We start from the raw sequence: 18,661 nt of genomic DNA, 5'->3' as shown, positions 1-18,661 counted from the left end.
ACAACATATTTCAAGTTGCCTTGTGCTGGTGGGAGTGGTCCTAGCAAATCGAGGCCCCACCTTTGCAATGGCCAGGTTAGTTGTATCAACTGGGTTAAAGACGAAGGTTGCTTCTGGTCTCTGGCGCGTCTTTGACAATTTTCACATTTTTGAACGAAATCCGCGGCATCCGAAGCTGCCTTCGGCCAGTAAAAACCTTGTCTGAAAACCTTCCCAAGTAAAGGCCTAGACCCAATATGGACCCCACATAATCCAGCATGTATTTCCTTCATCAATTCTTGACCTTCGGCTCTAGACAAACACTTGAGCAATGGAGAGCAGACTCCGTGCTGGTATAAATCCCCTTCTATAATTACATATTGTTGGGACCATGCTTCGTCGCCGAAGGTCCTGCAGGAAGAAACAGCTTCGGCAAAAGCTGCTTATACGTAATGCCGAAGCTACCACTCATGAAGCTTCAGTGTTATAGCGTATCCGAAGATGAAGGATCGAACCGACTTAAAGATGGAATGACCTTTTAGTCCATAAGGGTCTGAGTCATTGTTGTAAACTTTTTTAAGGGGTATGATTGTAATTCCTTACAAGCTGTGTCCTGTGCCTATAAATAGTGAACAGTATTCCTTTACTGTTCACGCAATCCTGTAATTGCAAACACATTGCTCGGGAATTATTATTTTCTGCCAAGGCGAAGGTATAAATGTACCTAAACATTATGTTTTGATATTTAGGTTCATATAATAAAATATGTGAATAATGTTATCTATTTGTGGTACATCTTTCTCTAATGTTTCATGTTTTATATTTTATTTCATATTATTTTGTAAGTCTGATCACGAAGGTGTGACCTTCGTGATATTCTATTCATGGTCTTCGTCCGAAGTTCATTAAATCCTTGGGGAGATAATGCTTCAGCGGACGAAGGGTATTAATATTTAACATTTTATGTTGCCTTGTTCTTAATTCATAGCATTTGAGAACAAGTCCCCAACATTGGCGCCCACCTCCGGTGAACTCACTTCCACTTTTTGAGCTGATGGCTTCGTTCAAGAACCAAGCTGGAACTGCTTCGGCTCCGAAGCTGATTTTCCCGATAACAGGCGGTTCATGCTCAGAGCCGGCCAACAAGAAATAGAAGAAGGAGGCACAGAGAAGAGTACAACATGTAGGGGTACAAGGACCCTTCATCAAGTCAAGATGGTCTCACATCCCAATTACCTTCTCTCAAGAGGATCTTCAGCTCAAGGATCACTCGCACAATGATGCTATGGTTATCTCTTGTGTGATCAAAGGATTTCTGGTCCACAATGTTTTGGTTGATACAGGCAGTGCGGCTGATAACATATTTGCCAAAGCCTTCAGACAGATGCAAGAGCCCGAAGACAAGATCCATGATGCCACACATCCCCTTTGTGGCTTCGGAGGAAGGCAGATTGTAGCACTTGGCAAAATCACAATGCCAGTAACCTTCGGATTTATTAACAACACAAGGTCTGAACAAGTTGTATTTGATATTGTTGACATGGAACACCCTTACAATGCAATCATTGGTCGTGGTACTCTCAATGCCTTCGAAGCAATTCTTCATCCAGCATATCTTTGCATGAAGATACCTTCGGACCAAGGGCCCATTGCTATTCATGGAAGTCAGGAAGCTGCCAGAAGGGCCGAAGGAAACTGGACAGACTCAAAAGCAATCCATAACATAGATGGAGCTGAAGCTTGTGAGCAATACAAGTTCAGAAGGGAGAAAGCTGCTTCGTCCAATCAGCCGAAGCCCATGCTCTTATGCGATGACATAGCAGAGCAGAAAGTGCTATTGGGATCCCAACTGTCCGAAGAACAGGAGAAAACCTTGATAAGGTTTCTGTTCAACAACAAAGATGTTTTTGCATGGTCAGCTAATGATCTTTGCAGAGTCAACAGGGATGTTATTGAACACTCGCTCAATGTTGATCCATCCTTCAGACCCAGAAAGCAGAGGCTTCGGAAGATGTCTGATGATAAGGCCGAAGGTGCTCGGAATGAAGTGAAAAGACGCCTCAGTGCCGGAGTTATCAGAGAGGTAAAATACCCAGAATGGCTGGCTAACACTGTTATGGTAAAAAAGGCCAATGGTAAATGGAGGATGTGTATTGATTTTACTGATCTCAACAAGGCCTATCCGAAGGACGACTTTCCATTGCCAAGGATAGATTCCCTAGTTGATGCAGCAGCTTCATCAGAGCTTATGAGTCCGCTGGATTGTTATTCAGGCTATCATCAAATTTGGATGAAGAAGGAGGATGAGCCAAAAACCAGCTTCATAACCCCTAGTGGAACATATTGTTACCTTCGGATGCCTGAGGGGCTCAAGAATGCTGGAGGAAGCTTCAGCAGAATGACAGCGAAGGTTCTTCATTCTCAGATAGGCAGAAATGTGCTAACTTATGTTGATGATATCATTGTAAAAAGCACGAGGCAAGAAAATCACATTGCTGATCTGCAGGAGACCTTCGCTAATTTTAGACAGGCCGGTTTAAAGTTGAATCCAGAAAAGTGTGTCTTCGAAGTGAAGAAAGGGAAATTTCTTGGCTGTCTAGTTTCAACAAAAGGGATTGAGGCTAATCCAAATAAAATTGAAGCTATCCTTCGAATGGAACCACCAAGTACAAAGAAGGGGGCTCAAAGATTGATAGAAAGACTGGCATCTCTCAACAGATTCATATTGTCGGGGACCATAATTAGGGGTACCCTCAAGGCTCCTAATTCTTAGCTGGTAACCCCCATCAGCATAAAGCTGCAAAGGCCTGATGGGTGCGATTAAGTCAGGGATCAGTCCATTCGAGGGACTCGATCACGCCTCGCCCGAGCCTAGCCTCGGACAAGGGCAGCCGACCCCGGAGGATCTCCGTCTCGCCCGAGGCCCCCCTCCAGCGGCGAACATATTTCCGGCTCGCCCGAGGCCCTGTCTTCGCCAAGAAGCAACCCTGACCAAATCGCCGCACCAACCGACCAAATCGCAGGAGCATTTAATGCAAAGGTGGCCTGACACCTTTATCCTGACGCGTGCCCTTCAGCCGACAGAGCCAAAGTGACCGCCGTCACTTCGCCGCTCCACTGACCGGCCTGACAAAAAGACAGCGCCGCCTGCGCCGCTCCGACTGCGGTGCCACTTGCCAGAGTGAGGCTGACAGGCAGGCAGGCTCGGCCGCAGGCACCATAGGAAGCTCCGCTCCGCCCGACCCAGGGCTCGGACTCGGGCTAAGTCCCAGAAGACGACAAACTCCGCTCCGCCCGACCCAGGGCTCGGACTCGGGCTAAGCCCCGGAAGACGGCGAACTCCGCTCCGCCCGACCCAGGGCTCGGACTCGGGCTAAGTCCCAGAAGACGACAAACTCCGCTCCCCCGACCCAGGGCTCGGACTCGGGCTAAGCCCCGGAAGACGGCGAACTCCGCTTCGCCCGACCCAGGGCTCGGACTCGGGCTAAGTCCCGGAAGACGACGAACTCCGCTCCGCCCGACCCAGGGCTCGGACTCGGGCTAAGCCCCGGAAGACGACGAACTCCGCTCCGCCCGACCCTAGGGCTCGGACTCCACCCTGGCCTCAGCTGACGGTCTCCGCCTCGCCCGAACCAGGGGCTCGGACTCGACCTCAGCCACGGAAGACAGACTCGACCTCGGCTTCGGAGGAGCTTCCACATCGCCCAACCTAGGGCGCAGACCAGCCACATCAACAGGAGGCGCCATCATCACCCTACCCCGAGCTGACTCAAGCCACGGGGAACAAGACCGGCGTCCCATCTGGCTCGCTCCGCCAGATAGGCAATGATGGCGCCCCGCATACTCTGTGACGACGGTGGCTCTCAGCCCCCTTACGGAAGCAAGAGGACGTCAGCAAGGACTCAACAGCTCTGACAGCTGTCCCTCCGCCAGGCTCCAGCACTCCTCCGACGGCCACGACATCACACCAGCTGGGTGCCAAAATCTCTCCGGCTGCCACAACGGCATGTACTTAGGGCGCTAGCTCTCCTCCGCTAGACGCGTAGCACTCTGCTACACCCCCCATTGTACACCTGGATCCTCTCCTTACGCCTATAAAAGGAAGGACCAGGGCCCTCTTAGAGAGGGTTGGCCGCGCGGGGACGAGGACGAGATAGGCGCTCGCTTGAAGCCGCTCGCTCCCTCTCCCGCGTGGACGCTTGTAACCCCCTACTGCAAGCGCACCCGACCTGGGCACGGGACGAACACGAAGGCCGCGGGATTTCCACCTCTCTCACGCCCATCTCCGGCCACCTCACTTCCCCCCTTCGCGCTCGGCCTCGCGTCGACCCATCTGGGCTGGGGCACGCGGCGACATTCACTCGTCGGCTTAGGGACCCCCCAGTCTCGAAACGCCGACAGTTGGCGCGCCAGGTAGGAGCCTGCTGCGTGTTGACGAACAGCTTCCCGTCAAGCTCCAGATGGGCAGTCTCCAGCAACCTCTCCAACCCGGGACGGTGCAACGTTTCGGGAGTCTTGAGTTCATGTCCCTCGACGGCAGCTACGACATGATACTCGTTCCACCGCCGGGCGACAGCGACAATGGCGGTCGACAGCCCGCCCGCCGACGGCGGAATCGACGACGTCTTCCCCGCGTGGTGGAAGAACAACCTTCGAGCTCACCCCGCCCTCTTCCCCGCCGACGGAGGGAGAGGCGGGGCAACCAAGGCCAAGCAGGAGGCAGTGCCTCATCGGCTGTCGAGCGAGTCGATAGCGCCAGCACCCCAACGGGGGGCGCACCGGGCATCGACCTCGCGCTTGAGACGAAGACGAGCGTCGTCTCCCCGCAACGCGCCGATTCCGGGCAAACGGACGACGCCAGCGCGCTCGCGAAAGGCTTGCTGGACGTCACCCTCATACCTAAGACGACGGTGCAGTCAGTCCCCGACGTGACTTCATCACCGCCCGTCGACCAAGAGGTACCGACCGATTCCCATCCCACGTCTTTCGGATTCAGCCTCGACCCGCCTAGCGGCTTCGCTTTGGCGGGTGCGCTCGTAGAGGCGAGTCCAAACCCTTCGGGGTTTCGTATGCGGTCACCTCGGGACCGGATGACAGACGTCTCGACCTACGGGCCCTCTGGGTCCGAGGAAGACGACGAGCCCAGCTTCTGTTGGGATTTCTCTGGACTTGGCAACCCCAGTGCCATGCGAGACTTCATGACCGCATGCGACTACTGCCTTTCTGACTGTTCCGACGGTAGCCGTAGCCTCAGCGACGAGGACTGCGGCCCAAGCCGCGAATGTTTCCACGTCGATCTAGGGGGTCCCTCCGAAGGCAACCATCTCGGCATGCCAGAGGACGGTGATCTCCCTAGGCTGGTGCCTCGCGTTGACATCCCACGAAAGCTAGCTGTGGTCCCCGTTCAGGCGGGGGGCCATGACCCACAGCTCGAGCAAATCCGCGGGGTGCAGGCCAGGCTCGACGAGGGAGCAAGAGCGCTTGAGCCGATCCGCCGGGACGTCGGGTAGGCATGGGCGGGCCAACCTCCGGCCGGAGAAATACGTCATCTACCCCAGGGCTTCCAGCATCGCATCGCCGACGATGTCAGGGTCAAGCCGCCACCTGCATCCAGTGGGGTCGGCCAGAACCTGGCTGCAGCAACAATGCTCCTCCTCGTGATGCCGAAGCCATCAACCACCGAGGGGCGGCGAATCCAGGGAGAGCTCAAGAATCTCCTGGAAGGCGCCGCGGTCCGGCGGGCCGAGAGCTCCGCCTCCCGAAGGCAGGAGTACCCCTCGAAACATCATGCCGCGACTTCCCGATTCATGCGGGAAGCCTCGGTCTACACCGGGCGCACGCGCAACACAGCGCCTGCGGCCCCCGGTCGCCTCAGCAACGAGCACCTTCACCGCGACCGTCGAGCCCACCTCGACAAGAGGGTGCGCAAAGGCTACCACCCTAGGCGTGGGGGACGCTACGACAGCGGGGAGGATCGGAGTCCCTCACCCGAACCACCCGGTCCGCAGGCCTTCGGCCGGGCCATATGACGGGCGCCGTTCCCGATCCGGTTCCGACCCCCGACTACTATCACGAAGTACTCGGGAGAGACGAGACCGGAACTGTGGCTCGCGGACTACCGTCTGGCCTACCAACTGGGTGGAACGGACGATGACAACCTCATCATCCGTAACCTCCCCCTGTTCCTCTCCGACACCGCTCGCGCCTGGTTGGAGCACCTGCCTCCGGGGCAGATCTCCAACTAGGATGACCTGGTCCAAGCTTTCGTCGGAAATTTCCAGGGCACGTACGTGCGCCCTAGGAATTCCTGGGACCTTCGAAGCTACCGACAGCAGCCGGGAGAGTCTCTCCGAGACTACATCCGGCGATTCTCAAAGCAGCGCACCGAGCTGCCCAACATCACTGACTCGGATGTCATCGGCGCGTTCCTCACCGGCACCACTTGCCACGACCTGGTGAGCAAGCTGGGTCGCAAGACCCCCACCAGGGCGAGCGAGCTGATGGACATCGCCACCAAGTTCGCCTCCGGCCAGGAGGCGGTCGAGGCTATCTTCCGGAAGGACAAGCAGCCCCAGGGCCGCCCTTCGGAAGATGCCCCGAGGCGTCAACTCAGCGCGGCGCCAAGAAGAAGGGCAAGAAGAAGTCGCAAGCGAAACGCGACGCCGCCGACGCGGACCTTGTCACCGCCGCCGAGTACAAGAACCCTCGGAAACCCCCCGGAGGTGCCAACCTCTTCGACAAGATGCTCAAGGGGTCGTGCCCCTACCACCAGGGGCCCGTCAAGCACACCCTTGAGGAGTGCGTCATGCTTCGGCGCCACTTCCACAGGGCTGGGCTACCCGCGGAGGGTGGCAGGGCCCACGACGACGACAAGAAGGAAGATCACCAGGCGGGAGAGTTCCCCGAGGTTCGCGACTGCTTCATGATCTACGGTGGGCAAGCGGCGAACGCCTTGGCTCGGCACCGCAAGCAAGAGCGCCGGGAGGTCTGTTCGGTGAAGGTGGCGGCACCAATCTACCTAGACTAGTCGACAAGCCCATCACCTTCAACCAAGCCGACCACCTCGACCACGTGCCGAGCCCGGGGAAATACCCACTCGTCGTCGACCCCGTCATCGGCGACGTCAGGCTCACCAAGGTCCTCATGGACGGAGGCAGCAGCCTCAACATCATCTACGCCGAGACCCTCGGGCTCCTGCGTGTCGATCTGTCCTCGGTCCGGGCAGGCGCTGCGCCTTTCCATGGGACCATCCCCGGGAAGCGCATCCAGCCCCTCGGACAACTCGACCTTCCCGTCTGCTTCGGAACACCCTCCAACTTCCAAAGGGAGACCCTGACGTTCGAGGTGGTCGGGTTCCGAGGAACCTACCACGCGGTGCTGGGGAGGCCATGCTACGTGAAGTTCATGGTCGTCCCCAACTACACCTACCTGAAGCTCAAGATGCCGGGCCCCAACGGGGTCATCACCGTCGGCCCCACGTACAAACACGCATTCGAATGCGACGTGGAGTGCGTGGAGTACGCCGAGGCCCTCGCCGAGTCCGAGGCCCTCATCGCCGACCTGGAGAGCCTCTCTAAGGAGGTGCCAGACGTGAAGCGTCATGCCGACAACTTTGAGCCAGCAGAGACGGTTAAGTCCGTCCCCCTCGACCTCAGCGGCGACGCCTCCAAGCAGATCCGGATCGGCTCCGAGCTCGGTCCCAAATAGGAAGCAGTGCTCGTCGACTTTCTCCTCGCGAACGCCGACGTCTTCGCGTGGAGTCCCTCGGACATGCCCGGCATACCGAGGGATGTCGCCGAGCACTCGCTGGACATCCGAGCCGGAGCCCGACCCGTCAAGCAGCCTCTGCGCCGATTCGACGAGGAGAAGCGCAGAGCCATAGGCGAGGAGATCCACAAGCTAATGGTGGCAGGGTTCATCAAAGAGGTATTTGTAACACCCTGAATTTGGGGGTATAAATTTTCTTTTCTAATATCCACCAAATTCAGGTGTTACTCTCTCAGTTCTTCGCTTTCCCTTCTCGTTTTCCTAAAAATGGAGAATTATTTTGTTTTATATTAGCGTAAACCTAGTGGAATGAGCCCTAGAGGCACTTTGGTTGTTGCATTCATGTTGTTGCATGGTGTTTCTAAGTGTAAAATGTGTTTGAAACATGTTAACATATCTTATAGAAGCGCTCGGTAAATTTTCATATTTTTCGGAATATTTTTCTATTTTCCGAAAACCAAAAACTATTTATTTGTGGAATTTAAAAATATTTTTAGAAATTCTAATTATGTTTTTTGAGTTCATTAGGTGCCAAAACATTTATAGGAATTTTTCAGGATTTTTTGAAAGCATATATAATGTTTTAAGCACAAAATATGAATTTCTAGGCTTTTTTCGAATTTTAAAAATAGTAAAATCCGAATTTTAACCGAATTTTCATCTCATCCAAACCCTATATATATACATGTCCGGCTTCATCTCGTCGAGCCCGTTCCAGAACACAAAACGTTTCCCTCAAATCCAATCCCTAGCTCCCGGTATTGCTCGCCGAAGTTCGGGGCGGTTCCAACTCCGGCGACAACTCCGGCGAGCAATTACTCCCAATCCGTGCATCGTCTGCCGAATCCGAGGGTACCGCTGCGTTCGTATCGTCGAGGCCTTCGTCGCAGCGCGTTCGGTTCGTCGATTGGATCCCCGAATCTCCGGCAATCGACGGATTTGGCTTCGGCTCCGGCGAGGGTCTTCTTCCCCGGTGAGAAACCTCCATTGTTGCACCTAGGGTTTCTTCGTTTATTCGTTTTCCCGTCCGTGCAGAGCATCTCCCACTCTCCCCTCACCTTCCCCGACTGCGATCCATTTCCGAGCTTCGAGGAATCGACGGTCAAGCTTCGGCGACCAAGTAATCTAGCTATTCGAGTTCCACGAAGTTGAAGACCCTGAGCACCTGTTTGGTGAAGGCAAGTGTCATCTGACCCATTATGTCCTATTTACTTTATAATACACTGTCCCGCATACTATGAACAACCTAAGGATTTACTAGCTTTCTATTTACCTGGTCCTTGATTTACCTTTTGGGTTACTATGGTTGGCTACATGCTAGTGCTTTACTTTAATCAATGAACATGATGAGGTACAATGATGATACTATGATTTCATTCTGGATATGATGATATACTTGTGGCATTTAGGGGACTCGGGCTGTTTCCCGAGTACCTCTCCGTAAGGACCTGTTCGTTGAGAGACCACCCGGGATAACAGTGCAACCATGAGGGTGAAATGGGATGCCCTTAGCTAATTAATTAGAGGAACTAGAGGTGTAGTTGCTTCGCCGTCGTGCCGTCAATGGGGTCCAGGCACAGTGCTTGCTCTGCCGGGGCTGAGTGCCGAGGTTCTTTCGTTTTGCTTTTGTTAGTCACCCTCCTGCGGGGAGACGTATTGTGTTTATCAAACTGGAGAAACCTAACGGGCGGCTATGACCTCTAGAGAATCTTTGTAAAGGCTACGTAGTGATACCCGGCCGGACCACCTAGGAAGTGATTAATGGGGAGTCATCCCCGGGCAAAACGGGAATCACGGCTCATGGGTAAAGTGTGCGACCTCTGCAGAGGGTAGTGAAACTGATATATCAGCCGTGCTCACGGTTAAGAGCAGCCTTGGGATCCTCTTTGATTAGAGATACTTTGACCAGAGATGGTTGGTTTGTAGGTGGTGATGAGGATGATGGTTTTTTGATCATGCTTATGGTAATGGTAAGTGGTATTCTTTCCATTTGGAAAGGGTACTTTGGGTTAAGAACTTGGGTTAATGCTAAAACCTGGCTTTCTACTAGTAATAATAACCTGACCAACTAAAAGCAACTGCTTGACTTAACCCCACATAAAGCTAGTCCACTACAGCCAAACGGGACATTTGCTGAGTACGTTGATGTGTACTCACCCTTGCTTTGACAAAACACCAGGTTGCCTTTGGTGCAATCTATGCTCAGGTAAACAAGGCGTCGAGGCGGATCTCTAGGAGTTCCAGGACGTCGACGAGTTCGAGGATTAGGCTAGCGACCTCCCCCAGTCAGCTGCCTGTGGTGGGTTGTTTACGTTGGCTACGTTTCGATTCTGCGTACTTTGATTTATATTATGTAAATGACTCTAGTTTGTAATATTATTACTTACTCTTTATTGTAATTCGAAGCATTATGCTATGATGAGTCATTTATGTAATCGTTGTGTACGTGAATTACTGATCCTGGCACGTACATGGTTCGCATTCGGTTTACCTTCAAAACCGGGTGTGACATAAGTGGTATCAAAGCCGTGCTGACTGTAGGACCGCTGACCTAGAGTAGCATTGGCCGTATTAAGGACTTATTGATTATTACTTCACCCCATCCTTGATTCTGCTTCAAAATATTAGTCAGCTTGACTAATTCTATGTTGTTCTCCTATATGCCCCCTTGCCAAAAATATTTTATTCTAGTATGGTCTATACTTCTCTCAATCTATTAGATCTGATCTCACTCTTATGCTTGCGACATCTTTGTTGATGCCCCCTGACCATGGCCTTTAGTCTTTTGGGACTCTTTCCTCATCCATTATTAAATTGCTACTATTTGACCATCTCTATTTCATTTTGTTATTGACATGCTTGTATCCTTGCATTTTTAATACCCTTATCCCTTAATCTGAAGTACTTACCCTTGTACCTCTACTACCTATTTAAACATTTCAGTTTATATGTCCATGATCTTACTGTCTTTTGAGACCCTTTCCTATTCTATTGATAAGTCGCTATCTTTTTGGCAATTTGTACTTTCTTGGTCTTGGTATGCTTGTACCATTGGAATCTTGCATACTCTTATTTTTATATATGCTTATCTTTATATCCCAATATCTGTTTGAAATATTTCAGTTAACATGCCCTTGACCACCCTTGTTTCTTAATGATCCATGAGTGATCATTTTATTTGGCACACCTGTGGTAATCTCGTTGTTTCCTTGTAACTCCACTCGGTAATGAATCTTTACTTCAACCCTTCTGTTGGAACCTTACCAATCTTACCCTTGATTGTTTTCTCCACTTTATCGTTTCGCGAGTCTTGCCTTAACTATATCCTTTGTTATGCTTTTAATTATTATCATATACACCCTTGACACCTCTATATCCTACATTGATGTTTGTCTCATACCTGCCCTTTAAAATCGCCCCTCTTTCGTCTCATACCTTCTTTCTCTTGGTCGTATCCTCTTCTTTGGCTCGCGAGTTTGTAACCTCATCCTTTGTTGTGCTTTTGTTTCTTATTGCCTTTACCCTTCTCATCTCTCAATCTTACCTTGGTGATTACGCTATGTTCGTTATCTAAAACCTCCAATCTCCCACCTTAGTTCAAGCGTGGTCTCTTACTTATCTCACTCGTGGTTATATCCTATACTTTACCACTTGCAAGACTTATCTTAACTCTATTCTTGGTTGTGCCTAGATTCCTGGTTTTATGCACATTTACCTCTTCCTTTATGTCCTTGCCTATTATCACCTTTGACCCTTGACCTCTCTCCATATTTACCATGATGTTTACCTATTTCTTAGCCTCACTTATTCCATTTCAATCCGAGAGTGTTATTTTCCCTATCCTGCTCTTGTTCGTTTCCTTTCCCTTTGTCGCTTTGCAAGTCTTGTCTTACCTTAACTTCATCCTTTGTTTAGCTTTTGTTTGATATCATCCTTACCTTTGTAATATGTAGATCTTGCCTTGATACTTATCTTAGGTCTGCTCGTTGAAATCCCCTCTTTTCTATCTCAATGCGAGAGCTATGTTTTACTTATCTCACCCTTGACTATATCCTCTTCTTTACCGCGTGTAGGCCTAGACTTAACTCCATTCGTTATTGTATTTGTACCACTTGTTCTTCTATGCCTTTATCTTTTCTCTTACACCCTTGTCCGTTATCGCCTTTGGCCCTTGCGATATTTATGTCTTGTACCTAAATGCTTACCTTAAACTTATCCTTTAAATCCTCCCCTTTCTTTCAACCCAGTTTGAGAGTTGCGAGTTACCTACCTCTCCCTTGATTTCTCTTCACTTCTTTTCGCCTTACAAGTGTTGTCTTAATTCCATCCTTTGTTGTGTTTTGATTTTCTATCACCATCACCTTGTCATCCATCGATCTTGCCTTGATACTTATCTTTATTCATACTCAAAAAAAATCTCCTCTCTTCCACCTCAAATTGAGAGTGGCAGTTTACCTATCTGGCCCTTGGACGTACCCTCTTTTTCACTTGCACGTCCTGTCTTAACTCCACCCTCTATGGTATTTATATCCTTGGTTCTTATACCCATTTACCTCCTCTTCTACATCCTTGTCCATTATTACCTTTAAACCCTCGTGATACCTATGCCCTTGCCCACATGCTTATCTTGAACCTACCCTTTAAAGCCTGCTCTTTTTCATCACTGTTTGAGGATAATGCCTCACCTACTTCACCATTGATTGCTTCCCCTTCTTTGATGCCTCACAAGTTTTGTCTAAAATACATCCTTGGTTGTGTTTGTCTGTTATCACCTTAACCCTTGTCATCCCTTGATCTTTACCATGATGCTTATCTTGCACCTGTATTTTAAAGCCTCCTCTCCCATTTCATTTCAAGAGTGATGTCTTACCTATCCCGCTCTTGTTCATTCCCTTTTTCCTCTATCGCGTTGCAAGTCTTGTCCTAACTCTATCTTTTGGTGTGTTTTTTTCCTTTCACCTCCCTTACCTTTGTAATCTCTAGATCTTTCCATGATGTTATCTTATGCCTACCTTTTGAAATATCATCTTTTCCATATCGATTCGAGAATGGTGTTTTACCTATCCTAACCTTGGTTACATTCTCTCCCTTGTCGGTTACAATCTTTGCTTTAGCTCCATCCTTTATTATGCTCATGCCCCTACCCTCCATGTCTTATTATTCCCCTTGCCTTTTGTTGGCCTTAGAGGAAAGACCACCATTTAATTAAAATGAACGTACAGCAACGAGATGTTTGTTGATGTGTGCTCATGATGTTTGTCCTTCTGCTATGACTGATTTGCTTCTTTGGAATGAGTGTTGATGTGTTGTGGCCCTTGGACCGCAATGGAATCTGTTTACTAGGTGAGTGCCATAGAGTTAAGTAGTTGGGTTCTCCCCTGCTCTCTCTAATCCGTCTATACTTGCCTTTTCTCGTTATTCTTTCCTCTTGCACCTGTCCTTTTGGCAACCTCCAACTCCTCCAAATTAGTCAAGACCAGGGTCGGCAACATCTTCATCAAGTGTGTATCAATGCTCTTGTTAAGGGGGTTAGCCGCTAACCCCAATGAAAACAATGCAATCAACATCATCCAACAAGATCAGAGTGGCGCAGCGAAAGCGTGTGTGGGTCCTAACCCACAGGTCCAGGAGATCCTCACGAATTGCATCAATCGATCTCAAGCATCTGATGGTCAAAGCAACCAATCCACAAGTCAAGCTGGTGGAGTCAAAGTTTAGAAAAAGCTATGAAAGACTAATGAACCAATCTCATTTTCTTGCTAGCCTCTTCTTGAATCTCGAGGACGAGATTCTGTTAAGGGGGTTAGAGTATTCCATCCCGAATGGCTTGCCAACCCTGTGCTTGTGAGAAAGAAAGGGGGGAAATGGTGGATGTGTGTAGACTACACTGGTCTCAACAAAGCATGTCCGAAGGTTCCCTACCCTCTGCCTCGCATCGATCAAATCGTGGATTCCACTGCTGGGTGCGAAACCCTGTCTTTCCTCGATGCCTATTCAGGGTATCACCAAATCAGGATGAAAGAGTTCGACCAGCTCGCGACTTCTTTCATCACACCCTTCGGCATGTACTGCTATGTCACCATGCCGTTCGGCTTGAGGAATGCGGGCGCGACGTACCAGCGGTGCATGAATCATGTGTTCGGCGAACACATTGGCTGGACGGTCGAGGCCTACGTCGATGACATCGTAGTCAAGACGAGGAAAGCCTCCGACCTCCTTTCTGACCTTGAAGTGACATTCCGATGCCTCAAGGCGAAAGGCGTCAAGCTCAATCCCGAAAAGTGTGTCTTCGGGGTGCCCTGAGGCATGCTCTTGGGTTTCATCGTCTCCGAGCGGGGCATCGAAGCCAACCCGGAGAAGATCGCAGTCATCACCAGCATGGGGCCCATCAAGGACTTGAAAGGCGTATAGAGGGTCATGGGATGTCTCGCGGCTCTGAGCCGCTTCATCTCACGCCTCGGCGAAAGAGGTCTACCTCTGTACCGCCTCTTAAGGAAGGCCGAGTGCTTCACTTGGACCCCTGAGGCCGAGGAAGCCCTCGGGAACCTGAAGGCGCTCCTCACGAAGGCGCCTATCTTGGTGCCCCCAGCTGCTGGAGAAGCCCTCTTGGTCTACGTCGCCGCGACCACTCAGGTGGTTAGCGCCGCGATTGTGGTCGAGAGGCAAGAAGAGGGGCATGCATTGCCCGTTCAGAGGCCAGTCTACTTCATCAGCGAGGTAGTGTCCGAAACCAAGATCCGCTACCCCACAAGTTCAGAAGCTGCTGTACACGGTGATCCTGACACGGCGGAAGTTGCGACACTACTTCGAGTCTCATCCGGTAACTGTGGTGTCATCCTTCCCCCTGGGGAGATCATCCAGTGCCGGGAAGCCTCGGGTAGGATTGCAAAGTGGGCGGTGGAAATCATGGGTGAGACGATCTCGTTCGCCCCTCGGAAGGCCATCAAGTCCCAGGTCCTGGCAGACTTCGTGGCCGAATGGGTCGACACCCAGCTACCGACAGCTCCGATCCAACCGGAGCTCTGGACCATGTTCTTCGACGGGTCGCTGATGAAGACAGGAGCCGGCGCAGGCCTACTCTTCGTCTCGCCCCTCGGGAAGCACCTACGCTACGTGCTACGCCTCCATTCCCCGGCATCCAACAATGTGGCCGAGTACGAGGCTCTGGTCAACGGATTGCGGATCGCCATCGAGCTAGGGGTCCGACGCCTCGACGCTCGCGGTGACTCGCAGCTCGTCATCGACTAGGTCATGAAGAACTCCCACTGCCGCGACCCGAAGATGGAGGCCTACTGCGATGAGGTTCGGCACCTGGAAGACAAGTTCTACGGGCTCGAGCTCAACCACATCACTCGGCGCTACAACGAGACTGCGGACGAGCTGCCTAAAATAGCCTCGGGGCGAACAACGGTTCCCCCGGACGTCTTCTCCCGAGATCTGCATCAGCCCTCCGTCAAGATCAACGGCACGCCCGAGCCTGAGGCACCCTCGACCCAGCCCGAGGTACCCTCGGCACAGTCCGAGGCACCCTCGGCTCGGCCCGAGGCACCCTCGGTTCGGCCCGAGGTACCCTCGGCCCCCGAGGGCAAGACGCTACACGTCGGGGGGGGAGCGAAGTGGGGTCACGCCTGATCAAAACTGGCAGACCCCGTACCTGCAATATCTCCACCGAGGAGAGCTACCCTCCGACCGAGCCGAAGCTCGGGCGGGTGGCGCGGCGCGCCAAGTCGTTCGTCTTGCTGGGAGATGAGAAGGAGCTCTACCACCGCAGCCCCTCAGGCATCCTCCAGCGATGCATCTCCATCGCCGAAGGTCAGGAACTCCTGCGAGAGATACACTCGGGGCTTGCGGTCATCACGCAGCGCCTCGAGCCCTTGTCGGGAATGCTTTCCGACAAGGTTTCTACTGGCCGACGGCGGTGGCCGACGCCACTAGAATTGTCCGCACCTGCGAAGGATGTCAGTTCTACGCAAGGCAGACCCACCTGCCCGCTCAGGCTCTATAGACGATACCCATCACCTGGCCCTTTGCTGTGTGGGGTCTGGACCTCGTCGGTCCCTTGCAGAAGGCACCCGGGGGCTACACGCACCTGTTGGTCGCCATCGACAAATTCTCTAAGTGGATCGAGGTCCCTAAACAGCATCAGGTCCGAGCAGGCGGTGGCGTTCTTCACCAACATTATCCATCGCTTCGGGGTCCCGAACTCCATCATCACCGACAACGGCACCCAGTTCACTGGCAGAAAGTTCCTGGACTTTTGCGAGGATCACCACATCCGGGTGGACTGGGCCGTCGTGGCTCACCCCATGTCAAATGGGCAAGTAGAGCGTGCCAACGGCATGATTCTGCAAGGACTCAAGCCTCAGATCTACAACAACCTCAACAAGTTCGGCAAGCGATAGATGAAGGAACTCCCCTCGGTGGTCTCGAGCCTGAGGACAACGCCGAGCCGAGCCACGGGCTTCACGCCGTTCTTTCTGGTCTATGGGGCCGAGGCCATCTTGCCCACGGACTTAGAATACGGTTCCCCGAGGACAAGGGCCTACACCGACCAAAGCAACCAAGCTAGTCGAGGGGACTCGTTGGACCAGCTGGAGGAGGCTCGGGACAAGGCCTTACAACACTCGGCACGGTACCAGCAGTCCCTGCGACGCTACCACGCCCGAGGGGTCTGGTCCCGAGACCTCCAGGTGGGCAACCTGGTGCTTCGGCTGCGACAAGACGCCCGAGGGCGGCACAAGCTCACGCCCCCTGGGAGGGGCCGTTCGTCATCGCCAAAGTTCTGAAGCCCGGAACATACAAGCTGGCCAACAGTCAAGGCGAGGTCTACGGCAACGCCTGGAACATCCAACAGCTACGTCGCTTCTACCCTTAAGATGTTTTCAAGTTGTTCATATACCTCGCTCCCACGCAAAGTTTAGTCATCAAGGAAGGGTCGGCCTCGCCTCGGCAAAGCCCGACCCTCCCTCGTGGGCTAAAAGGGGGGAACCCCCTCTGCATCGAATGGGGCTAAAAGGGGGGAACCCCCTCTGCGTCGAATTTTTTCCTCGAAAAAAGATCCTTTCTGCCAGAATGTCTTTCGTGCTTTTTGACTACTTCAAAAGCGGATCCTGAAAACGACGGAGTACACGTAAGCAGCCAAGGCTGACCGAGCCGAGGGACTCCTACGCCTCCTGGATACGGATACCTCACTCATCACCTTCTGCGATAAGTAACTCACGTTTGGATAAGTGATTCCGCGGACCGAACAAGTCTTCACGTTCGAAAGCTCTTTTGCTGGAGCGATTCTTCGAGCCTTCTCAACTGCGTCGGTGACAGAACCCCATGGATGGGTAAGAGTGCGCGTAAGCGGCAAGGCCGACCGAGCCGAGGGACTCCTACGCCTCCGGGATACGGATACCTCACTCATCACCTTCTGTGAGAAGCAACTCTCGCTCGCACAAACAATTCTGTTACCGACAAAAAAGTCCAGATACTCGAAACAAGAGGAAAAGAGACGCGGCTTTACAACACGGCGAGGGTGTGTTTTGGCCTCGGCGGCCGCAGAAAACACACGCTACAAGATAATCCGATCCTGCAGGCTCGGATCCTGACGGCTAAAGGGAGCAGCAGCGCCCTCGGCGTCAACAACACCTTCGGCGAGGCCCGACCTAGCCTCGGACGGCGACGCGGTCCAAGGGTCTCTGCTCTGAAGGACAACGTCATCACCAAGCCCGGGCCATCGCCGCCAGGGTCTTCTCCGAGAATCCGGCCCGAGCAGGCGGCTCGGCCGGTCACCCCGGGGCCTCGGCCAGCTGTCCTCCAAGGACATCAACCCGGCCCGAGGCCTCGGCAGGTCAATTCCGGTGTTGGTCCCGCTAACGGACGACCCGGCCAGGCTCCGGCCGACCAGGTCTTCTTTTCGAGCCAACTCCGCCTCTGTTCGCGCTAACACCGCTACCCCTGGCCTCGGCTCATCGAAGAGCGGCCGAGGGGTTCCTTTAACTGAGCAAGAGAAGCCTCGGGCAACAAGGCTGACCGAGCCGAGGGACTCCTACGCCTCCGGGATACGGATACCTCACTCGTCACCTTTACACGGGGCGACTCACGCTTGGTGAAGCGGTTCAGACGACCAACAAGCGACTCTTAGTGCTCGAAAATGAGGAAAAAACACGGCTCCGTGCCGAAATTACATACATGTTCAGGCCTCGACAGCCACGATGAACAAAAACACTGGCATTCAAAGTGCCATTACAAAACGGAACTCCGGTTCCACCTCCACAGGTACGAACAACCCCACTCGACGGGGGGGGGCCTGCGGAGCAATGGAAGACCGACGAACGGCACTCCGTCGCCCGCTCCGGTAGCGGCGACGACGACGACTTCTGCTCCGGGGGGCCGAACAGCGGCAGCGATGACCTCAGGGCGGATGCCGCTGCCAGGAGGCCCCCGCCCGTGCCCAAACTCGTGAGGCAAGGACGGGCAGAAGGCCGTAGAGTTGGAGGTCGGTCCGTGGGCGGCCCTGGCTGTCTCGTCGGCGGAAGAACCTCTTCCAGCTGCCGTGGCGGAAGCCGGCGCCGAGAGCGGCTCCGAAGCCACTCGGGTCCGAGAGCCAGGCACACGGCAGCTGCCGGCGCCACGAACGACAACCGCCCTTCCCCCCGATCACTGAGGGAAGGAGCGGGCCACCGCCCACGCAGGGGCTGACCCCAACTCGGCACACTCCCCTCCCCAGCCCTGGTGATGAAAATCCTTGAGGCTGAGGGAGGGGCAGAGGCCGCAGCCCGGTTCGCTTTCCCCCGCCATCGAACTGGAGGTCACCATCTTGGGTGACCGCCGGCGGAGGGGTGCAACCGGGCTGTATGATGAAAATCCTTGAAGCCGAACGAAGGCTGAAAGGTACCAACTCCCGCGGAGTTGCGTTCCCCCAACGACA

Source organism: Zea mays, chromosome 5 (genome assembly GCF_902167145.1).
Source record: "Zea mays cultivar B73 chromosome 5, Zm-B73-REFERENCE-NAM-5.0, whole genome shotgun sequence".
Taxonomy (NCBI): domain Eukaryota; kingdom Viridiplantae; phylum Streptophyta; class Magnoliopsida; order Poales; family Poaceae; genus Zea; species Zea mays.
Note: the sequence above shows the minus strand (reverse complement) of the source record.